Consider the following 9,746-nt stretch of genomic DNA (forward strand, 5'->3'; position numbering starts at 1 on the left):
TCTCTCTCTCTCTCTCTCTCTCTCTCTCTCTCTCTCTCTCTCTCTCTCTCTCTGTATGTGGATGAAGTATAAAGACACTCAAAGACTCGCCCTTCTGTTCACTCGTCTGGTGTGTCGTCGGTCCTCTTCATCGCCCGCAGACACTTTCTGGACACGTCCTCATCTTGGGGAAGGAAAAGACGTGTATTTCTAGCCCCTGTAACTCGGAATTGCACGCGTGTAAGGCATCACTGAGTCTAATGATCAGCAAGATTGAAACCCAGGTATCAGCTGTTTACGAGATTATGCTTGCTAACCTGACCTCGAACTCGACTGAGGTGTGTGAGAACTGAGAATTCTAGCCCCATAGGATGAGAGTATGATGTCATCCGAGAGAGAGAGAGAGAGAGAGAGAGAGAGAGAGAGAGAGAGAGAGAGAGAGAGAGAGAGAGAGAGGCCTGGGACATGAGTGGGCGGCGTGCCCATTCATGTCCCAGGCCTCTCTCTCTCTCTCTCTCAGATTCGGAAGGCTCCCCATTCAGATTCGGAAGGCTCCTCAACGACGCCGTACGTAACGCACGAACAACAAAAAACGACTATCAGCCACGTCCTTCCACCCCGCCCGTGTAAATAGACACCATACACCGCAACAAACTCGTAACATTGAACCCTCCAGTACCACCACCTCTATTACCAAGCCTCAAGGTAACCTAAGAGTCCTTAGTTTCAATGCGCGTAGCCTAAGAAATAAGTTTGATGAACTGCGATGTCTTGCTCTGACAGAAAACTTTGACGTAATTGCTATAACCGAAACATTTATCGACACCACAAATAATGATTTAAGTTCCGAATACAACATAGATGGCTACAGACTTTTCAACAAGGATCGTGTAAACCGTAGAGGTGGTGGTGTCGCCCTTTTTGTCAAAAGCTATTTGCAACCCACTGACAAAACACCAAGAAACAGTAACGTTGAACATTTGTGCGTGCGAGTAAACACTGCAAAAGTCAATTTAAATATGTCTGTCACTTACAGGCCTCCGGGGCAATCACTCGATGCCGATCTTGAAATGTACAGCGTCTTAAGGCAGTCACTTAATAACAGCGACTCACTGATATTAGGAGACTTTAACCTCCCCCATATCGACTGGGCGACACTGTCGGGTACAGAAGGTGAGTCCCATAGAATGATCGAATTTTTAGAGGAAAATTATCTAAGCCAAATGGTTTCTGAACCAACTCGACAAAATAACATACTTGACCTTGTTATAACGACCCAAGATAACCTAGTCAGTAATGTCACGGTAGGAGAACACCTCGGTTCCTGCGATCATAAACTAGTGCGCGTTGACATTAGAGCTCAAACATCGGTGACTGAAAATAAAGTAAAGGTGCCCAATTTCAAAAGAGCCAACTTCGTAGAAATCCGACGAAAACTAATAGATATGCAACTATCAGATGACGGCAATGTAGAGGACGCCTGGCTAAGCTTTAAAAATCACTTACTCACTCAACAGGACACATTTGTCCCCTTGTGCAAGAAGCGAATTAACACTTATAAAAGCCCACCTTGGTTTAATAGCGAAATTAAACACTCAATCAAGGAGAGAAAATTGTTTTACAGTTTAAAGAAAGAACAAAGCACGCCCGAAAACGTTAGACTCTACAATGATGCCAGGCGACGAGGAAACAGATTAGTGCGTCAGGCAAAGCGTAGATATGAAGAAAATATTGCAGCCAACTGTAAAAATAATCCGAAATCCTTCTTCAGTTACATAAACAACAGAAAGGCGATCAGAAGTGAAATTGGACCTTTAACAAACAGCGACGGTGCACTAGTGACTGACAGCCAACACGTTGCAAACCTATTAAATAATTACTTTTCCTCGGTGTTTAATACTAACCGTCCTCCCACCACTGCCACCAACACCAGTACTAATGTAAATCCCGAGCATGCACTGCCTAACTTTGAAATAAAACCCGATGAAGTCCTTAAAGCCCTCAAATCATTTAAAACAAATAAAAGTCCTAGACCTGACAAAGTATATCCAACTCTGCTGAAAGAAACAAAGAGCTAAATACTCTCCTCCCTCACAACCGTATTCAATATGTTCTTGCGACAAGGCATCGTCCCTTCAGATTGGAAAAAGGCTAACGTGACACCGATTTTTAAGAAAGGAGACAAAAAAGTACCAGGTAATTACAGGCCCATTAGTCTAACTTCGGTTGTAGGTAAGCTACTTGAGGGCATAATTAGAAACAAAATTGTGAGTTACCTTGAAAGCCACTCATTAATTGGGGACTCACAACATGGCTTCCGAAACAAAAGATCCTGCCTATCAAACCTATTAACCTTTTATAACGACCTCTTCACTGTTTATGACGTAACCAAATCACTGGACGTAGTCTATCTTGATTTCCAGAAAGCTTTTGATAAAGTCCCACATCATAAATTACTTTACAAATTAAAGCAAATAGGTATTGACGGTCAAGTAAACCAATGGATCGCGAATTGGTCGAGCAACAGACAACAAAGAGTAGTGGTTGACGGATTTAACTCAGAGTGGGCGCCGGTCACTAGTGGCGTCCCTCAGGGCTTGGTTCTTGGCCCACTGCTCTTCATTATTTACATCAACGACGTGGATGTTGGACTCAATTACCGCATTAGTAAATTTGCAGACGACACAAAGATTGGTAACTCGGTTCTCACTGACGAAGACAGGCAAAGCCTCCAAGAGGATTTGCACAAAATTTCAGCTTGGTCGGATAGATGGGAGATGCCCTTTAACGTAAACAAGTGCCAGGTCCTTCAAGTTGGAACGAGGAATAAGAAGTTCGATTACGAAATGCACGGCGTTAAACTCCAAAGCGTTTAATGCGTCAAGGACTTGGGGGTCAAAATCGCGTCAAACCTCAAATTCTCACAGCAATGCATCGATGCAGCAAATAAAGCGAACAGAATGTTGGGATTCATTAAAAGAAACTTTGTATTCAAGAATAAAGATGTAATACTCCCGCTCTACAATAGTTTAGTCAGACCCCACTTGGAATATGCGGTACAGTTTTGGTCTCCCCACCATGCAAAGGATATTGCTAAATTAGAAGGTGTTCAGCGTCGGGCAACGAAAATGATCCCTTACTTGCGCAACAGAATGTTGGGATTCATTAAAAGAAACTTTGTATTCAAGAATAAAGATGTAATACTCCCGCTCTACAATAGTTTAGTCAGACCCCACTTGGAATATGCGGTACAGTTTTGGTCTCCCCACCATGCAAAGGATATTGCTAAATTAGAAGGTGTTCAGCGTCGGGAAACGAAAATGATCCCTTACTTGCGCAACAAATCCTACGAAGAAAGGCTTTCCACCCTTAACATGTTCTCTCTTGAGAAACGTCGCCTCCGAGGAAAACTGATCGAATGTTTTTAGGCACACAACGAGGTCAAAGTGTCATATTACTCCAATCGTCATGAAATTTTTATGGTTTGAGTGCAGTACTTTACTGATCATTCACCTACAATATCAAGATGATATCTTAAAAGAAAAAAAATCACTTTTTATGTAAATTTACTACCCATTTAAAATGGGGTGAGTTTCTGTGTTTTTAAATCCGATTTTAGTTTTTTTTATATAGATTTAAAGAATGAACATTCCTCTACTTCTCCAAGTTAGATAATCCATGGATTCGAAAAATAATAGTACTTATGAATTTTTTATTAATGTACTCATTTTCCACTATTTTTTAATGTTTCCATCCTTCTTGTGACCAACCAATACAATCTAGAAGGAAAATCTAACTACCAAATGTTGCTGTTTTACTACTCTATCCAAAACTGCACACAGATTTAAGATCGGTTAGAAACTTTCAAATCTCAGGAATTTTGAAGTTAAGGCAATGCACTTTTGAGATACGGGCATTTAAAGTTACGTAAGTACATAGTGTTACGAATGTGTTGTATGTGAATGATTGTATGTGTAATGTGATGAAATTGTAGCATGATGCAATGTTAGCTCAGCATGGTGCAACTCTACTTGTTGGGACAAGAGAGACAGAGGGGAGCCCGGGGCCACCGGCCGCCGGGGCCGGGCAGGAAGTGCTAAGTCGGCTGTTGCGAGCAAGGGTGGCTGAGGGGAGTTGAGAGGGTGGCGTGTCTAGGCTTGGAGAGTGTTGAGCTGCTCCGCTCGGGAGCTGTGTGCTTCCGGTGTGCGTGTCTGCCGTGCCCCTGTACTGTGCCTGAATAACTAACTGTTCTGTGCCCTTGAAAGTTGCTGTACTGTGTGAGGAACCTGTCATTAAACTAGAACTTAGTGTTGAACGTGTATCCTTTGTGCCCTGCCTCGTTCCCTCCTCCCCTCGGTGTTCGGTGTGGGCCGCTGTGCGTGACTGGTGCCCGTGTGGTTGTTCTGGGGGTCACGCCGCCTGCCTGCCCGTGGATGGTGTGTGGTAGGGGGGGTGGCGTAACAATGTTGATGTTCCTCGTCCATGAATGGCCACACTTTGCCGAATATTGTTAGTACCAAGTACTGTAATGTTGCTGTCTTGCTATTTAGGTGATCTTGAGTCATGAACATGGCACCTGAACCCACTTCTTGTTGAAGTACTACTCACTCAAAGGTGAGGGTGTCAGGGAGCCACCGCCTCCCTCATTGTTGACAGTTTTTGTTTGCATCACTTGGTGTTAGAAACTATCTGGCTCGTAGGATTTGCTTCCTTCCTTTTCTGTTTTAATCTTCTTTCTTGGTTATGATAATCTCTCAGAAGCTCTGTCTTTCCTTGTCTTGTATTTGTTTTCATATTTTTTGTTTTTATGTTGTATGGTGAGATGGGCTCTTCTCTCTTGAAACTGAAGTAGAAGGCTGTGGTAATGGTGGTGTTGATGCAGAAGCATCAGGAACAGCAGTCGTGGCAGCAGGGAGCGAGTGAGAGGTGGTGGTGAGTAAGGCAGCAGTGGTGGGTGGTGGCGAGTCAAGCCTCGCTGCTCCATGTGGAACGCCTAGTCTGTCTCTCTTCATTATCTACTCGACCATGGCGTGCCTTCTTCAAGCAGGCAATCCTCTTGACAATGACAGCCTTTCTTCTTGGCATTTGAACTGGATCATCATAAGCAATTTTGTCATAAGAGGAAAAAAAAGGCAGTATGGGGGTAAAGCGTACACACCTATGTCCATCCCCTACGTGACAAGGACAGGCACTGACGAATTCTAGGGGTGGGCAGGTACCGGTACCAGTACCGGTACTAACGGTACCAGCTAAACGGTACGGTACCGGTACCAGATTGCTCGGTACCGGTACCAGTTGCTCGGATTTATTTATTGGATTTATTGATAATTCTTCATGTCCGATTTTTTTTTTAGGTTGCTAATAAATATTGTTATTGTTATTAAACTATGATCGAGTACATCCATAATAACTATACATGCTATTTTTATATCGAAGAAATAAATATTCACTTCATTCAGAGAGAGAGAGAGAGAGAGAGAGAGAGAGTTAGATAGATATACAGAGACACAGATATTTTAAAGCCATTCAATGTCTGGAAGACTTAAAAAGAGAGAGAGAGAGAGAGAGAGAGAGAGAGAATTACACATAATTACATAGAAAATCAGACCACACAGACCCCATGGTCCAGACTTGGTGGTCTGTCCTTAAACCTAAGTGATTTTACATTAATCAGAAGACTCCAAAACGTTGCACTTCTACTCTAGTTGATATTAAGTTGAAGGAAGTGACGGTCGAGCTTATTTTTGAAGGAGTCAATCGTGTTACACTGGACCACTGATGGTGGGAGCTTATTCCATTCTCGCACTACAACGTTGGTGAAGAAAAATTTGGTGCAGTCTGAATTTACTTGTCTACATCTGAGTTTTACTCAGTGAGTGGATATCTCGGTGATATGGGTACTCGACTACTCGATCATAGTCTAATAACAATAAAAATATTTATTAGCAACCTAAAAAAGAAAAAGAATCGGACATGAAGAATTATCCAGTAACTCCAATAAATAAATAAAATAATAAAATAATGGAAACGGGAGCTGTGATGAGGCGGGCGAGCGCCGAGCGTCACTAAGATCCAAACGGTACCGGTACTAGGGCCATGATGAGCTCTGGTGCCGGCAGGCCGTCCGGGTTGTGGAGGAGATGTCGTGTGCCCCCACACTCGAGGAGGTAGTGGAGGAGCGGCTGGACGACCTCCTCCTCGCAGTGAGGGCACTCCACCGGGGCCGGGTCCTCTAGGTCCAGGAGTGAGGCACACCTGTACCCGAGGCGCAGGCGGTGGAGGTTGGAAGCCACTCGCCTGGGGGTGCCTAATGGGACACGGCGGCTTCCGGAGCCCGTCGCCGAGGCATACCAATGGGCAGACGGTGAGCCGCCCGCCAGGGCCCTTTCAAGGTCCCTTACGATACTTGCTGAGGCATGGGCCGCCATGCCGCGCTTGAGCTGAGACATGCTCGGCGGTATGAGGCATGTTACAGTGGGAAGCATTGTAGCCTCGCCGGCAGCACGATCAGCAGCGTCGTTGCCCACCACGCCTGCATGGCTGAGCAACCAGTTAAAATGGACATGACGGCCGGCCCTAGCCAGCTCCTGCAGCCGTGCGTGTATGCCCGTGAGGAGGGAGACGTTGTCGATCGCTGTACCAGGACCCGTTAGACTCTAACGGGTCCTGGTACAGCGATCGAATGGCCGGCACCGAGTCGCAGTGTACCAGGACCGGGCCCCTGCCCCCCTCAATCGCATGTCCCAGTGCCCTGCTGATAGCCACCAGCTCTGCCTGGGTGGAGGAGGAGCCGTTGGTCAGCCGGAACACGTCTGTGTGGCCCGCCGTGTAGAAAGCAGCCCCAACAGCCCCAGTGTGGTGATCGACGGAGCCGTCCATGTAGTAGACGACTGCACCGGGCCGGGCCGCCTCCGTCTCTCTGCTCCTGGCCTCCCGCTCTAGCCTCTGCGGTGTGAGCAGGGCCTTCCTCGCCGGCAGCGTTCTGATTGTGGCCGTGAAGGTGGCCGGTGCCCACGGGGGAGGTGTGGTGTAGCCAGGGCGGGGCAGGTCTTGGTCCAGCAGGAAACACCGGGAGAGGCGAGTTGACCTGAGGTTCGCCGCCGCCACGGCCGCCCACGTTTTCCTATTGAAAAGGAGAGGGGCCTGATGGAGGGCCTGCTCCACCGAGGCCCTCAGAGTGTCCGATCCCCTGTGGCGCAGCAGTGTCGCCAGGTGGCCGACGGCGAGCTGCGTTACCCTCACGGCGACGGGGCTGAGCCGTACCTCCGCCCTCATGCAAATGCATTTCGTCCACCGTGGGGCCCCGATGATGGTGCGGATTGCCGCATTCTGGGCAGTCTCCAGAGGCTGGAGTGCAGCAGGGGCCACCGTCATGAGGCATGGGGTCCCGTAATCTACGCAGGCCCTCACCGCCTGGAGATAGAACAGGCGCAGGACTCGGTCACTGGCACCTCCGGCAGTCCTCGCCAGGGCCCGCATGATGTTAGTGCGGGTCACAACGGTGCGGCGAAGGTGGTTTACCTAGGGGGCGAAGGTGAGCCGGGAATCCAGGGTGACGCCAAGATATTTGTAGGCGTGCACCCATGGGATCGGTGTGCCGTCAAGCTCAAAGGCCTCAGGGAGGAGACGGTGGTTAACGGCCATGGCCTTCGTTTTTAGCCTATTGATCACAAGGCCCAGCGACGCGCAGGTCTGTGAGAGGCGGCGGAGGAGGAGACGAGCGCTGGCCACGTGGTTCGGCCCGGAAACCACTATGGCCACGTCGTCCGCGTAAGAGAGGACGCGTGCGAATCTGCTATGGGGCATGCTTGACAATTTTTCCACTAGCGTGTTAAAAAGCACCGGGCTCAGGACCCCACCCTGAGGCGTGCCATTTTCAAACGCTTTCGTCGCGGAGCTGCAGCCCTGAAACTGCACTGCCGCCCTACGATCCTGGAGATATTGGCCGATCCATGCCAGCAGGCGGCCCCGAACGCCCTTCTCGGCGAGGATGGACTGCACTGCAGGCGCCGAGGCCAGCTCGAACGCCTTCTCCAGGTCGAGGAACACCACCACAGCCTGCCTACCCAAGACACCAGAGAGGAGGGTGGACACGCAATCTCTGGTGCCCATGCCTCGGCGGAAGGCAAACAGGTGGTGGCGAAGGGGGCCCATCGCCCACCGAAGGCGAGAAAGGAGTATCCTCTCTAACGTCTTCCCCAAGCAGCTCAGGAGTGAGATGGGGCGGAACTCACCTCCGTCACCGCTCTTGGGGATGGGGACGATGGTGGCAGTCTTCCAGGCTGCAGGGACAGCTCCTCGTACATATGAGGCGTTGTACAAGGCTACTATTTCATCAAGCATGCCAGGTCCTGCGTGCCGAAGGAAGGCATAAGGTATTCTGTCGTCCCCCGGGGCCGTGTCCTTGACAGGGATGGCCTTTTGCAGCTCGTGGAGGTGTATGGGGGCGTCGGTGGCATGCTCCTCTAAACAAGCCTCCCCGAAGGCTCGCATCCTTGCCGGGTACGCCGCCCTCTGCACTTCCCTGGTGGTGGGGGGTAGCCTCTCAGAGGCAGCACGGGACACAAATGTATCGAGAAGCCGTTCTGCCTCTTCCTTCGGCTGCGGGTGCAGCGCCGGCCGGGCGACCGCCCCCTCGGCCACCGCTCTTAGCTTGCGCCAGAGCACGGCCGTGGACACACCGGCGTCGAGTGAGCCGCACCACTTCAGCCAGTGCTCCTCCTGCATTCTGGCCGCAGTCGCCCAAGCCAGTCGAATGGCAGCCCTTAATAGGTTTCTCGTCGCCTCTGTGTTGACCCGGCGGTTGAGTTTTCGGGCCTGATTGACGCGGTGGTTGGCCTCGCGTACCTCGGGGCAGTAGTACCAGCGGTCTTTACGGCCAGGCGCCGCTGGTTGCGACCGGGGTATCGCCCCGTCTGCCGCCCGCCGGAAGGCGTCAATCAGGCGCATCTCCGCAACCTCTAGGTCGTCAGGCCGGATGGTTTCGGCGAGGTGGCGGTCAACGGCAACACTAAATCTCGCCCAGTCCGCCCGGCCGAGGTTCCAGCGCACCGGTCTGGGAGGTAGCAGTGGCGGCGGAACCGGAAGTTCGACGAGGGTTGCGAGGTGGTCGCTCGCAAGACAGTGGTGTATGGCCCACGTCGCCCCGACGTCAAGCGGCCGCGTGACCATGGAGAGGTCGAGCACCCCTCCCCTGACGTGCGTTGGCTCCCCCGTGTTCAGGAGGGCGACCAGAGGCACCTCCTCCAACGCTGATGCAAGGTGCCGCCCAGCGCGGTTTCTCCTCCTACTCCCCCACCTCTCATGGTGGGCGTTGAAGTCGCCCCCTATGAAGGTGGGCTCATCGTTGGCGAGGGAGAGGAGCTCAGTGAAGTCCGCTACAGCAGCTGGATTGCTGTAGACGCAGTAAAACGTGATAGTCGTGCTCGGCAAGGCCACCTTAACCGCCAGAACCTCCACGCCGTCACCGCATAGCGCGGGGTGAAGCACTCGGGTGCAGGGAAGTGCATCCCTGACCAAGATGCCACACCCACGCGCTGCTCCGGCAACGGCAGGGAGGTAGAAGGCCCTGAAGCCCTTGAACGGCACCAACTGGCTTTCCTGAAGGAGAGTCTCCTGCAGGAGGATGACATCAAGGCCGTCGGTGCCGATCGCTGCTCGCAGGAGGTTGACCTTGCCGCGCACGCCACACACGTTCCACTGCAGGACCCTCAGTGTTTGGACCCCAGTGATGTCCCTGGGGTTGTTATGGGGGCCGACGTCTGCGT

Source organism: Eriocheir sinensis, chromosome 20 (assembly GCF_024679095.1).
Source record: "Eriocheir sinensis breed Jianghai 21 chromosome 20, ASM2467909v1, whole genome shotgun sequence".
NCBI lineage: Eukaryota > Metazoa > Arthropoda > Malacostraca > Decapoda > Varunidae > Eriocheir > Eriocheir sinensis.